This window comes from Sebastes umbrosus, chromosome 14 (genome assembly GCF_015220745.1).
Source record: "Sebastes umbrosus isolate fSebUmb1 chromosome 14, fSebUmb1.pri, whole genome shotgun sequence".
NCBI lineage: Eukaryota > Metazoa > Chordata > Actinopteri > Perciformes > Sebastidae > Sebastes > Sebastes umbrosus.
The window spans coordinates 17,308,387-17,323,915 of record NC_051282.1 but is presented as its reverse complement, the minus strand read 5'-3'; the positions used below and the strand labels follow the sequence as shown (position 1 = coordinate 17,323,915).

The 15,529-nt window shown below is 44.6% G+C and overlaps 1 protein-coding gene across 3 annotated transcripts in view; it reads left to right on the top strand.

Annotated features, from left to right (window-relative positions):
* Positions 1 to 15,529, top strand: part of lrrc4ba (leucine rich repeat containing 4Ba) — a 41,614-nt gene continuing 26,085 nt past the window's right edge. Inside the window, exons 1-2 of one of the 3 annotated variants that reach the window (XM_037792730.1) lie at positions 2,006 to 3,905; positions 9,213 to 9,304. The gene's annotated coding sequence lies outside the window, so the exon portion shown is untranslated. Of the gene's footprint in view, positions 1,975 to 2,005; positions 3,906 to 9,212; positions 9,305 to 15,529 lie in introns of those variants that run through there. The other 2 variants (XM_037792731.1, XM_037792729.1) reach the window with 2 other exon arrangements.

Here is a 15,529-nt window from a genome sequence, read left to right as displayed (position 1 = left end):
TAACAGATTAACAAGTTTAAAATCAATTGAAATGAACAGATTTGGAACATGAAGGGGTACCGACAGGGCTGTGGGGGTCAGCCTACTCAGACGAAACAAAGGTTGGGAACAACTGGCGACAAAGTGTTGGTTTAAAATATGTAATTAGGACACAGAGATAGAATCAAACAGATGTAAAATAAGCAGGTATGACAAAATAACTCCTGTCATGCATTAAACATCTCAATATAAAGCTTCTGAGTATGGAAATGACTCATAGATTTATGACATTTGCATTATAAATGTGATTAAACACTTTAAGTGCACTTAACCTTGCCCATTAGATCCATGAGTCCTTACATATGACCGACGTCTGGGCTGTTTGACTGCTCTTTACTGCAGAGTGCTTTGGGTCAGAGCAACAGTGGCTTAAAATACAAACGCTCCAGCTACGTGTTGGTCGTGTGGCATTTTGGTTGTTGTCCCTCCCTGTTGTCGCCATGAGGAAAGAGGCAGTGGACCAGGTTGAGGGCCAGTTAGGGGAGGCTATGGGCTAGAGATGACGATTATACAGCCTGGTGGCAGAAGTGCTGCTCAGCATAATGGGGTTTATAGGCCTGGAGGCAGAGTTTGTTTTACGCCCTGCCGGAGGAGGTGTCGACAGGAGCGAGCGATGGAGGAGCAGGAGAGACAGTCTTATTATTAAGCCTCGCCACACAAAGAGTGAATGTGTTGTGATGGTAGAGGTGCTAGATGAGTTTAGCCTGCACATGGAGAGATTAAGAGGAGGGTGCGGGTCAGAGGAGCATATAACACCTAAAATTGGATTTGTCTTCAGGGGCCGATGGTTGAGGTCCACTTGGCTTGGGTGTGGGAAGATCAATGGTACTATTGGGCCTAATGGATGCAGTTGCCAGATAGGGCTGTTTCTGATAAGGGAGGAGTATTGGCTTTAGTGGTGGAGATACAAGCTTGGTTAAGTCTGTGTTTAAAAGAGCTTCTTTCTCTGTGGGTGAAAACACAGTGTTTCAGGGTGTACACAGGCATAAGCGTTAGAGCGTTCAACCCTTGCTTGCTAGTCACGACAGCCCGAGTGTTCAATTTGGTATCACACAGGTTGGAATCTCTGCAGCCGGTGGCGTGCTGTTTCACCATCAGATACGGATCAGGGCTCAGTTAGGGCCTCGGAGGCTGTGGAGAGTTCAGTCTTGAGATATCGTGTGAGGAAGGAGGGGGGAGATGCAGAAACGGCAGGAGGAGAAAGGCAGGCGGCGTGTTCTCAACACCACCGGCGTTTCTGCCCCACTTCCTCTCGCCACGCCGTTCCAGCACAGCACGGCGATGGCAGAGGTTTCACCCCAGCGCAGCAACTGCCGCCGAGGCCCCGGGACCTGGACATAACCCGGGGCAAAGAGAGCGCCTGCACGTCTCTCAACCAATATGCCAGCACAGCATAACACACAGCAACACAAGGCAGAGCACAGGAGGAGAGAGCAGCCTCATCCACCGGGCAGAGGCAGAAATACTAGATGGCAAGCTTTCTGTCTTCATATGAGGCACATTAATCCTCACAGTGGCTCCCATCTTTATTCATTCATCGGCCTGTGGTGTCCACTCAATCAGTCAGTTAAAGGCTGGCCTGGTGGAGCGAGCCCTGCACACCCACCACGGTGAGGGAGGAGGGATGGGGAGGGGAGGTTATACTCCACACCATATAGCCTGAGCAGACACTGCAGTACAGAGATACAAACAGAGTGGGTTGGGGAGGAAGAGGAGGAAATGTGAGGGGGCTCTTTTAAATAATGAGGCAAGGGGGGAGGAGAAAGGGAGAGACAGGGCGAGATGAGACAACTGGAGGTGAAAAGAGAGCAGCCTTGTATCAAGAGTGAGCGAGATTGAGAGGTTCAAAGTAAAGGAGGGAGAGAACAGTCAATATCAAGAGCGAGCGATAGGGAGAGATCCAGGACGACGACAACACCTCCACAGACTACAGAGGTATGTATGTGTGAGAGAGGGAGGGAGGGAGGGATGTGGTGGTGGAGAGTGTGTGAGAGTTAGAGAGAGGGAGGGATATCCACTGCACTGTTGTGTGACTGGAAATTTAATAGAGAGAGAGAGGGAGGGAGGCAGGAAGGCAGCAGGGGAGGGGAGGGGAGAGGAGAGAGAGAGAGAGAGGAAGGAGCGACGCAATGCAAAAGCACTGAGCGAGAGCTCGTTGTTGTTGGAATTACAGAGGACTGGGACAGGCTGTGGACGCTGCTAGACCCTCACTGCAGAGCGTGGGGCTGTGGGGGGGTCAAGTGAGCGAGAACATATTGTGCATAAAGTGGAAAAGGGCGGCCAAGGCCATGCGGAGTGTGCAGTGTGCAATGTTTAATAAGAGAGATACAGGTTGGCCACCCTGTTGCTGCATCCAGACTGAATAAGCAGGGGTCAGTCATTACCTGCTTCTACATCTAAATTGTGTGTACGTGTGTGTGTGTGTGTGCGTATATGTGTGTGTGATAGAGCAGAGCTGGAAGGAAGACACGTGTGTGAGGAGTGTGTGTGAGAACACGTGCCTGTGATGGAGAGCTGGCGTTGAGGAGCAAGGATGTGAGAAAGAGCGATCCTCTGAGTCTCGATATAGAACGTTATCAATCCAGCACTAATCACCCGTCTGAACGCCCCCCCCCCCCAACACCTCCCTCCCTCTTTCCTTCTGCTATCTGATGGACACTCAACCACCCACCCACTCTCTCACATACGTCCTCACGTTAATATCTTGCTGAGATGATTGACAACTCAACCCTGATCACACCTGTAACCTTAACCTAACCTTAAACCTCACCTCACTCCCCCTTCAATTATGCACCCCCCCACTCCTCCTCCTCTTATCCCATGCAGCCTCTATACTAAACTGCCCTCACTTGAGATCAATCACGTAATTTCTCTTTTAAAGGAGAATTTGTAAAACAAACACACAACCTCTCCTCTCTCCTTTACCTTCCTCTCTCTCCCTCCATCTCAGCATGTCAATCAATACACCTGTATAGGCACTGTACTGTATATAGCCCACCGTATATATGTGATGGGGAACTGCAATGGCAGGCAGGACTCCAGTCCAATGAGGCAGTGCTGTACAGGTGGGGCTCAGCATTGTGTGTGCTTGAGCGTTGCCAAGGGAACCGGCCAAGCAGCAAATGTTCCCTGTAACAAGCTGTAAACACCACCATCATCATATTATAGAGATTACATGACCATATGGACACACGTGTGCCTATGGGATTTGAAATACAAAATAAACTGAAGATGACAAAATGAGAAGTTAAATATTAAAATGCAAACACTGTAGAGGGGGTGAAGTGTGGGTTCATTATAGCAGCAATAACAATAATGAAAATAATTATATAAGATGTCATTTTTATTTTGGGGTTATTAATATTTAACCCTTTTGCCATGGGCTGTCTGCATGGGGTCTTGTGTGCAACGTGCAAGGTGATATGTCTGCAGATTATATTCATATTTTTGAATAAGAAAATAAATATTGCATTATAAATAAAGTTGCGTATTCAATGCCCCAGCATGCAGCAGAAGCAGTGTAACGTCCCCTCGCCGTCGGCCAGTGGTTTCATCCACCTGAAGATTTCTGAGACAATTCTCATTACCAGCGGTGGCAGCGCAGCACTTGGAAAGGGTGAATCAATCTGAGAGAGAGAGAGAGAGAGAGAGAGAGAGGAGAAACAGTGAGGGAGACAGAGGAGAGAGAGAGAGAGAGAGAGAGAGGGAGAGAGGGAGAGAGGAGAAGAAGACAGCGTCGGCGGCGGCTCTGCAGTGGAATAACGCTGTTTATTTGAGGAGAAGGTGAGAGAGAGATCTCGGAGTAGCGAGTTGAGCGGAGACGCGTTCCAGAACTTGACCGCAGCATCCTAAAAAATCAAATAAAGGTGAGTCTCTCATCACTCTCGAATGTTTCTGTTCGATGACATCCAACGCATTCGAGATGCAGATTCTAGAGCTCTGATTCTCCAATTCTGTCTGGCGCGTGTTGGAGTGTGTGCGCGCGCTCGCATCCAGGACAGTTTTGTGCGCATCTGCTCCAACACGCGCAACAAACGCAAACTAACGCGCTGGAATGGAAATCCGCATTCATGACCTGATATGATGTGTGTGAACTGTCCTCGTGTGTATTGCTGTGTACAGGCCTCCTCCTCTGCATGGCTCATATCCAGGAATTACATACATGTATGACGAAGACAGAGAGAGAGAGAGAGAGAGAGAGCATTGGGCAAAATACATTATCTGATTTTGATGCATAACTTTTCTTAAAGCTTCTTTTTTTTTGTTTATTTTTTCATCTTTTTGTTTGTCAACACAAGTTAATCTAACCTTGGAAATAAAAAGAGGAGCATCATCCACTGTGTAGCGCATGCAAGCTGTTGACAGGGCTTAATATTTGATCCGGTTAACGCGCAGCTTTCACTCAAATATACTCCCATTAAACCGCCCTAATCGGACCCGTATGCGGTGTTAATTTGTGTGTTTGGGGGTTCAGTTACCCTTTGCTGGATCCCCCTCTGATGACCCCAGATTTGGAGGAAAAATGCGCAGGCACCTTGCGGCTTATGCGCGGTGGGTTAAGCTCTGAGTCAGAGCCTGGGGGCCCCTCCGGCTGAGAACAAGGAGCAGATAGATTAGGACTGATGAATGAAGATCTACTGCCTCTATCTGCGACACAATGATACGGTTATGAGAGGATTTGAATGCTAATGTGCAGTGTTTGAGAGAAAGAGCCGAGCAGGCTGCATGGGACTGGCAGGAGGAGATTGCTGGCAGTGTGTGTGTGTGTGTGTGTGTGCTGTGGACCAGCTGGATGATCTCCTGAGTTTTATGATAGAGAGAATAAGTTATTAATGGGGTGTTGGAAGGTGAAGTGGGGCACTGGGGCAGGATTAGACAAGAGAGGGGTGGGAGGTAGTGTTGAGCTGTGTGTAGGAGGGATGGGGGGGTTTTGGGTGCACAGAGAGACCCCAAAGACACTGCAAGTTATTGCAGATTTGTATATGTGAGGATGGAAGAAGATGAAGAATTTAAATTCTGGAGGAGTGCTGTATAGGGCATTTTTGTTCGACACATCACTGTCAGATGGCTGGTGTCATTTAAAACATTTTGTCATCCCCACAGGCCGATTAATCACTTCTGTTTTTTGCAGCTTGCATTTTATGTCCATGTGATTTGTATTCATGCACCCGTATTACATTTAACGCTTTACCTGTAAACTTTCTACACCATCATAGCTCAACCCTGGAGTGAATGACCATGATACATACCATTTATGAGCCCTCACATCATATTCTTTCCATTAGATCCAAATGGGCCTACAGAAGTAAAACTTTAAGAGGATGGCAAGTTTTTATGTTGCCTGTAAAGAAACAGTATGTGTTTTATCCATGTGAGCTTGACGTTCAATAGTGAGGAAGTGAGGCTTCTCTCCCAGCTGATCATGGACTGTATGTAACAGCACCAGTCACTGCAAGGCCCGGGCTTCATGAGAGGCTTGTCACATGATATCACATTTAAAGGCAAGGTCTATCCAGCTCAGGGCAGCGCTTCAAAATATCAAGACGTCTCGCTGCTGCAAAAGCGAGGCCAAAATGTCAGTGGAATTTGTTCGTCTTGAACTTTGTCGCTGCCCTCCTCCCACTGCCCGACCAAAGCGTTACCTAAGCCAAAATGAATTCGGGTTACTAAAAGGCAGCCATTTATGAGAATGTGGCCACTCAAAGCAAAAACAAGAAAATGGTCTATTCAGCGTTTGTGATGTGTTTTTATTATGGATGGAGGGATGTAAATTCCTTCAAGCCTCATTCTCTGGAAATTCAGGGACAGGCTGTACTGAATTAGTAAAGGCCTGGAAGTAGAGGGAAAATATCGCACACCTTAGGTCAAATCTCCTTTTAAGTCCTGAAGGATCAAAGTCACGACACCTCTTGACCTAATATGCATGTTATTAAAATTGAACAATGTCATGATTCACAAGGAAAGGTTAACACAGATTAGTTAATGGGATGCTGGTGGAATGTTTTATTCAGTTTATTCCCCCTTTAAGGATTCTGGACCTGCAACAGGCTCCACCTTTAGACTGTTCCACTGGTGGCTTCAAGAGAAAGAGGAAAGACATTTTGACAGATTTTTATAAATTCTAATATGTAAGAAAGCTGAACTCATACAGCTTCCTTTCAACAATTCGTACAGTAGCAGATCCACGTTTTATTCTAGCTAGCTATTCAAGCTCCTGTAGAAAAAAGAAACAAAGAAAGGAAATCCTTTTTGCCCAATATGACGACTTAAAAAAAATAGCAAAGAAAATGTGCAACCATCTTTACAAATTTTACCTGTCAACCGTTAATTTGAACACATAGGCACGTGTCCCACAAAACCGAGAGCCGACTCCTTCCTGCGTCGCAAATTAAGCACCGGCTGAGCGATTCCAGTCATTTGAGGAATCAGGCCAGGCTGCTCTTTAATTTCCGAGGCACACCACTTATGCATGGCCGATGAGCTTGATGAAAACAAGCAAGCAGGTTAACAGGGACATGGTAAATTACACCTGCACACCTGGCCTAGAGGGAAGGTGTGACTTTGAGATAATGCTCAGGCCCCCACTGCTCCAGCGCTGTTGGAATTGTGGAGCCATTGCGGATTATTTCCAGAGGAGATAAGAAAAAGTCAAAACAAACACACAAGGGGGGGAAAGGGCACGAGAGGAGTCCAGCATATAAACCATTACCCCCTAAAATATCGCCCAATGTCAACGTTTTGTGCATCAAATGAAGCTAAGATGCTTTCAATCTGGTTAGCGTGTAGTTTGTCTTTCCTCGTCCCCTTACTGTACCTAAAAGGACAAAGGACTGCATTAATTCTGAGGGACGTCTCTGCTGCTACATTAGAATGCAAAGAGAGTAACTGTTGCCCTAAATTTGGTGTCTGTGTGAGTGTGCGTTTGTGCGTGCTTGTGTGTTTATGCACATACACTCATTTCTGTGTATGGGAGAGAGACAGAGATTATAGATGACACTGAAACTGCTCTAATCAGGGCAAGCTGGTCGCTGATCTCTTCACAGGGCGAGGGTGTCGTTGATTGATGGCTGCACGACTTGCTGATGTACACAGGTTGAAGGGTGAAGGGAGAGTCGCTGATCAGCCATGAGAGGCTGAAAATTGTGGGAACAACCTCCGGCTGTCCCTTAATAATGCAGCACGACGAGCCCCCATCTGAGACGCTGGGATCATATCACACATGTGCCCGCCGGTCGCCACGTGCTTGCGCCATGCCTGGACCTGGGGACGGAGATCTGAGATTCTGTTTTTGCGCATGATATGGCACAATTTGAATCTCAGTAACCAGGGGGCTGGGAGTGCATTAGCACTGACCCATCCACAGCCGCAATGCTAAGCCGCCTATGATGGCGGGGTGGATATAATCAGCCGTGATTGGTTTGATTGAGTCTCCGTCGAGGCCTGGGTGCTGACCCTTTGGGGATCATGATGACTGTCCGAGCATTAATTATTGAATAATAGTTGGAAAAATGGCAATGGTTAATGACACAAATGAATGCTATAATCCATTGAAATGACATAATTAGAAATGGTGAGATTTCCCCAGAGGAATATATTCTCATCATGACCTAAAGTGGAGAGGGATGCCTGAAAAATGGCCTGAGGCGATGCCTTTCCCCTCCCTCTTCATGAGTTTGTGAATGCTCCATGGGAGAGTTGTGTGGCGGTGCTCGGCCAAATATCTGATCATGCGTTTCTAAAGATGGTCAAAAGTAGCAGCTCGCTCGCGAGTCATCGCGGTAACTCGAGAGACTGAAACAGTCTTTATGCTGTTTGAGATGAGAAGGCCAGAGAGAGCAGTCAGCCCTGCGTGTCTGATATTGAGTTTGGCAAAGAGAAGAGATATTATCTTCTTCTGGTTAGACTAAGTATTAGTAAATGTGATTGGGTAATGAAGGCGGTCAGGCCTCAGTGACCACCGTGCTTTGCAGCCACTGCTGGCTTGGCTGCATCTAGGCACAGAGTCTTGAGGGAGTTTGTTTCGGGTCAGTGATGGCATAAGAGCTCAATACAGCATTGCAGAGTCAGGCTGGGGCCTTTCCTCTGTCTGCCTCACTGACTGGCTGCGCTGGCTGGAGGCACAACAGTAGTGGCATACTGATGCTGATGATGATGACACTATAAATATTGATGATGTAGATGGCAAGAAACAGATAGTGCATGAGAGCAGTAAACATGAAATTATAACCCTGATGACCAAAGTGTGATGTTTAACAGTTTTTTTTTTTTTTTTTTTTTAAATCTCTCTGTTGTTTTTTTTTTTTTCACTCCTTGTGATTCAGTCCTGACACAGAACGGTTTGGTTTCCACGGCGCTCTGAGAGATCACGATGAGACGCCTGGAGAGAAGCGTGGGTGCGCTGTCGCACAAGATGACACGTAATCAAACGTCCTTTTTGGATCTGGTTGGAGGTTGTCGTATTTTTAGGGGCCGCTACGGTGGTGGGGGGGGGCACTGATGTCACGGTGAGATGGTGGCTCCAGAAGAGGGCGATGAGACATGCCAGCAGTCGTCCCCGGAGGCCGCTAAGAGCCACAGAGGAGGTAGTTAGTGAAGCTAGGCGCCATCGCTGTGATAAATCACAGATTGGGCTGTATGGTTAAGACGATTACTCTCAGTGCCATCACGTGAACTCGAACATGCCTTCACTGTTTGTTTTCCCATTCCCTGGACTCTGCGCAGTATATGTAGAGTGTTGACTCAGTTGTACTAGTTTATTTATATATTTTGCCCCTCTTGCACTTTTCTCTTGTGGTAGCTTTGGATAGGGCGGTGCAGCGGTGAGGCGCTCAGTCTCAAATTTCCCAGTGTGGACTCTTGAAACAACGGCTGTTAATTGGTATGGTATGGTCCACTATTTGCCATATCTAAAGTCCAAGTGAGTCCTAATTTCATCTTTTTATTGAAATGGAGAAAGTTGGAGGCCATAAAAAACTTATTTGAAGCATTCAGAGACAGTTTTCCTCTCAGCTGTGTGCCTGTGGTGACCTATGTCTAATAATACATCAGAGTGACCTGCAGATCACAATTGTTTTGTCAGTTATCAGTCATTGCTTCCCTCAGAAATGTTGTCATTTGGAAGTTTCATGAGACGAAAGCAGATACTATCCGCGAACTTTCCCATCACACTGCAGGGTTTACTGAACTGACGCCCCGCTTTGGGAGCTGCAGAGCAGGGCCGCGGACGCCCCGAGCCCCCGCCGACGTGACGGAGACACGCAAGATGGTGAGTGGTTACTATGGCAGGTTACTATGGCAACCTCAGGTCTCTGTGAGAGCTTCCATTTCGCACAGCGTGGGAGAGAGGGAGAGAGAGAGAGAGAGAGAGAGAGAGAGAGGGAGAGAGGGGTGGAGAGAAGAACCCGCAGAGAGAGGAGAAGGGTGGAGAAATCAGCAGAGGAGGTGAGGTGTGGAAATAAACAAGCCTTAGGTGTAGGAAAGGAAAGGGGGCGAAGAGAGGAGCAGATGCGGGGGAGAAAGGAGGGGAGTGTAAAGGAGAAAAAGTGATGGAGGTGTGTGAGTGATGGGGTGAGAGGAGTGAGGTGTGAGAGGAGCAGATCGAAGGGCAGGGGAGACGATCACGTGGCCCGTTAGACCAGATCTGCACCGCATCCACACAGACGCTGGAATATTTCAGCGCTGCTTTGCAATCATTCTGGTGCTGCACAGTGTGTTTCCACTCTTTATCTCTCGCTTTCTTTTCTTTCCTCTCCCTCACCTCTCTGATTTAGTTGGCACGGCGCTCGGCTGCGAGAGACTTGTGTCAGTCTTGGTGACTGGTCTCCATGGAGACGTCCATCAGTCAGTCCGTGTCAGTGTTTCGTGGGCAAAGCCTTATCGTGTTTGTCAGTGTGAGTGTTTATCTGTCTGTGTATTAGTCAGTGTGTCACTCATAGGGAAAGCTGGGGCGAGGCCTGAACGGATGGGGGCCAAGAGAGTGTTGCTTATCACGCATGCATGCACATGCCGTTTGTTTGTTTGTAAAACGACAGCCATTTATACACAAAACTGTAAGGTGCCGTGTACAGTCATGGAGCTGGAGATGCACAGACAGATGGACACATAATTAAAGCCTATCCACCTCTGCTCCACATGTTGCACCACACTGTCTGAATGTTTTTCTCCCTTTTTTTCACCTCTGAAATCCTAATTAAACACTGAGCTCTGTTACAGTGTAAGATCTGCTGCAGAGGGCTGCTGATGTTGCACAACTCCTTTTTCTTCTGCACATCTTTAATGTTATTTTGTCCATTCAGTGCAATATGCCACAATGTGTCAGCAACATGAAACTGTCACAACATTATGTAACTGACTCATTACAATGCCATTAATATTCTCATATTGTGGTCTTTGCACTACCTCCCTGTTTTACACTAAATATATACAGATGTGTAGTGTGTTCATACAGACTACAACTTGACAATTGTTAGTCAGCTGCATTATTGTCATATTTGTATTAAATATATAACATAGCCTCCCCATTACTTATTTTACAGAACTGCTCACTTGTCCCTTTATCATATTTCAGTTTTTAATTTTTTTAAATATTTTTTTTATTTCTAATTGTTGCTGTTCTCAACATTGCATGCCTTTATTCCCATGTCTTTTTCTAAAATGTGTAGCATGAGAGGAGGCCAGAGCTCCATTTGTTCAATCCTATATTAATGACCTTGACCTTGACCTTGAGTAGTGAACTAATACTTGTAATGATATTACTTATTCTGATCACAAACAAGTGTGTCTGCACTGAAACAGTGCTCAGGTGGTGCAGTTTGGTTGAGTGTGTGTTCATGGTGGAAGTGAGACGGACTTGACTTATTGTTAAAGAGGATATATCAGGAAAAACTCACTTTTTCAGTGTTTGTGCTCATACATTTGGGTATCTGGAGTACCTACCAACCCACAAACTGTGAGATAAGACAACCCAGTCAGTTCTTTGTGGGCTGTCTAGATCAGGAAACATGTGATTCAACAAGTCATTGAGATTTGGCTCCCCTTCCTATGTCACATGCAGGCTCATTAGAATATATCGCCCACAGCTTGAGAACTACCTTTGCAAAGATGCACCATATTTTTCTCTCAAGCCCATCAGAGCAGACTGGGCTTTTTCAGGAGGGGGTCTTAAAGAGACAGGTGCTAGAACGGAGCGTTTCAGACAGAGGGTGAATACAGGTATCATCACACACAGTATGAGAAAAATAGTCTTTTTTGAACATTAAAGCATGTCAACATACTATATGTCTCCTTTAACTTTAAAAACGGCAGCTGTTAACTCCAACGTGTTGCTGTTGCACAGCGTTGTTGAAAATAAGCAAGTTCCCCGCTCCAATTAGAAAATCAGCGAGCTGTGTCCTGGTATGTGGATGTGCAGCACACCAGCCTCCAACTGTTAGATTTATACTTAATAATAAGAGTGCACACTCTGGGGCTCTGCACCACCTAAATAGTGCAAACTATAAATCCCCTCAGCATTACACACAAATAAATGAACATAAAGGCAGAAGTTGACTCTTATAAAGAATCTTTGAATGCTCCTCCAGAGAGTCTCAAAAATGTAACTGTAGTCTAAAATGGTGCTGAATATTAAATTCGGCGTAGCACAAACAATGTGTTTTAGTCAAATATTTGCATTTGTGTAGGAGTATTTGTAATTGCTGTAATTGCCCATAGCCTCATATTATTTGTGTGGCTGCAAAACATTCTCCACGCATTAGTTTGCTTTGATTTCAGTATGATGTAAAAAGATTTCCCTGATGTACCGAAAGTAATCCATCACAGTGAATATATCATTTTTATGTTTTATGAATACCTCCTTATTGTTTTATGGTAATGCAGTTTTAAGTGTAGACTCCTTTGGAACATATATCGTTGACTTGATGATGCTTTCACGTGCTGATGAGATGCTGCGAAATGTGACATCCGAGAGTTAGCTGCAGCATTTTGACAGACAATCCAACCCAGAAGAAGCAAGTATATATTTAGTTAAAAGTAGAATGTGAACTTGACAGCCAACTATTGTTATGCTGCTGTTATACTTCAGTATTATCATAAGCGATTGTAGAACAATCACTTTAATGCATCAATAATCCAAGGAGTGTCAGTGAAAGAAAAACACATCTCCAGTTTTATCCAAATGAAAATAGTTTTTCTGTCTCAACAAATGGATCCTGTTGCCAGAAAAGCAAAAGGATACATGCGGAAAAATCAATGGATTATTTCAGAAAATGACTCTTAAAATGAGAATGAGGATTTAACAAGTTAATTTAATTGATGACAGATTTGTGTTCGTAAGCAAACCCGATATACTTACCTTTATCTTTGCACCTGAATGTAATCTGGAAGGAGGGGGAAGTTGTCATTCTTTTGATGATTGTCTCCTGATAAAGGAACACATTGTTAAACCAACCCACCCATCTCTGCTCATAGACGTGGTACGTAAACTTAAACACAACGTCCTGTAGCTTGTACTCTCAGACTTGTAACTTTTTGTCATGAGATACACTCACTGAATGCAGCATAGACTGACCCCATCTCAGAAATGTCACCAAAACACACACACAAACAATCACATTCAGAGTTGACATGCCACAGTTTGACCTCCCGAAAGAAATCACACACGCAAACACACACACACACACGCACGCACACACACACACACACACACACACACACGCACACACACATACACACACACACACACACACTCACACGTGCTTTCTCCTGAGCAAAAAAAAAATAGCGAAGCAAGGGCAGCATGAAACACAGAAATGCTGAACCAAGTCCTCCTCTCCAAAACAGCTGGGAGCAACAAACGCTCAGCTCAGAAACACTGGGAAAAGGTTTTAGAGCAACCCAAAAATTGTGCAGTTTACATTGCTCTGTAAATGGCTGAGAGACATTTTGATTAGCTGCTGGCTTTGGCTTCCCCCTCAGCGCACAGGAATTGAGTGTATCAACACACTTAACAACCTTAAATACGGATTAATTGTTCACCAAATCGGCGTCCCGACCAGGCAGCGCCACAGAACGGACAGTAATAAGTGGATTTTATTTGAAGTTGAGAGCTGGCGTAGTGAATGTGAAGATGTTAACATTAAAAAGACTTTTATCCCAGCATGTAGTGACAAGTGGTATGAAGCCCCCAGTTAGGGATTTGAACATGTGGGGTAGGTAATGTAATGTCTGTTAATGGGAGTGCTTTAGCAGGGTGATGAACACAGTGACTTTTAATCTGCAGCTCTTGGCCCCCTCTGAAGGGGAGGAGGTCCCCGCTCCTGTAGGAGCAATTCTGAATAGATCAGGGCTCCTCTCTGCATCCTGCATCCTAATGAGAGCAACGGCGCGTCTTTGGACATTGTGAGTGGGAGGACGAAGTAGGAGACAGATACAGTGCAGAGGGGGCTGCAGTATATCCTATTTGACAAGGATGAGTGGTGATTAAAATGTGGAACGCTGAACGCTCCGGTTTAAGAAACCTCATCAGGCTGTTGTGCTGTTTTCTAAAAATAAGCGCTTATTGTAATATTGCGCCAATAAACCAAACTGAACAGTTTGTTGTAGCAAAACACACATGGAATGCGTGAGAGTGTAACGGCATCTGAGGCTGCATGTCCTGTCATGAGATGACATTAAGAAGCTTAATAAGTAAACAGGGAGGAAATGAGGAGGAGTTTCTGTCTAATTAATAGTTTATCACACAATCATAAGCTCAATTGACCTTCTGTACATTCAGTACAGTGAGGAGTACAAAATGAGAGATTAGCTCGACTTGTAACAAGGCATTATAAGACATCACAAGTGCATTTACTACATTATGGATATGTTATATTTATTACAACAGGGACATGATAATTAAACCAATGTGAGGAGAAATAACTTGCAGTGTTCTATGTGGCGTTATACAGGAAGTCAGAGTAGTCTTCTGAAGTTTGTGATAATGATGATTTTGTTTTAAGGAAACATTGATGAGTGTATAATTTTCTTATAATCCACTAAAATGCAATTTAATGCAGGCATTTTCAAGTAATTGGGACTTTTAGAGCATCTTGTGTCTATAATTTCACACATTTTCATTCAAAGCTGAATGTTAATAAAGGTATGTGATCAAAAGTGGGTGATGAAAAAGATGAGAGTATTGGTAGGAAAGTCTAGTACACATGTCATCAACTAACCTCTCTATAGAGAGTGCACACTTTCGCCAAGGCTGTACAAGCTGTGTTTGTTTAAAATGTTTTACAAATGTTCAATCTGCACAAAGCTCCACATGTATCAAAATACACACAGTGATAGACAATTGTGCGATAGTGATTTTTTTTCATTAAAATAAGTCCATTCATTTATGAGATTGAAGAAGTTAAAGATTTCTTGCATTTGCACCAAAACCCAATCACTTGTTCCTTGGCTATTTGTTCTTTGAACCAAATCTGATTTGTATAGATTCAAATTTATCCTCCTGAAAAAAATATGGAGGGAAAAATCTCCAGTTTCCAGGTTGAAAAATAATAGTTATGAGTAGTTTGGGCTTTTATTGTTAACAATCCCCCGTTTCGTCCACAGCTTGAAAAATGACATACTGTACCCAAAATGAAATGGCTCCTTTTCTTTAAACGGTTTGGATTACAGTTCTGGGGCCTCATTACAGAAACTTAAATCTGAAATCATATCTTATCTCAGTTTAGGATGACATTTAGGATTTTTGGTATTACCATCCTAACTTAGGGATTTCCCAAGTTAGGAATCCTTTGACGGAACAGTTTGTAACATTCAGGGGGATCTATTGGCAGGAATTTAATATAATATGTTTTCTCTAATGTATAATCACCTGAAAATGAGAATCGTTGTGTTTTCGTTATCTTAGAATGAGACGTTTATATCTACATAGGGAGCAAACCCTTCATGGAGCCGGCCGCTTTGTTTCTACAGTAGCCCAGAACAGACAAACTACTGTGTTAACTTTTCCTGCTTCGGCCGGAGTCGATGACGTTACTCGCTCCCGTCACTCCACTGAGCCGCCGGGAAACACAGGAAACCTTTGTTGGTCTTGAGGAGCTGCAGCATTTATTTCTGCACAAACTGCAACTTCCACTAAACATTCACTTGATATTCTCAGAGCTCTCTCTTCCTTGCTTCACCAGTCACTTCCCACATACAAACACACTCTACGCATTGACTCTGCTATTCTCCAAATGACCTCCGCTGCTCTTACAACAGCTCTAGAGAGGGACATTTGAGTTTTCACGTCGGCCACCGTAGTTCTTCTACATGTTTGGCACACAAGAGAGGTTTTTATCTGCAACCTCACTGCTAGACGCCGCCAGATGTTACACAGTGTACTTTTTAAAGATTGGGATGGCATAGACCTTTTCTAAATTCACTGTTGTTATGTCTGTATAGCCATGACAATGAAGATGGGGAGAAACACATTCAGACACTCTTTCCTCTTTTTTCCCAA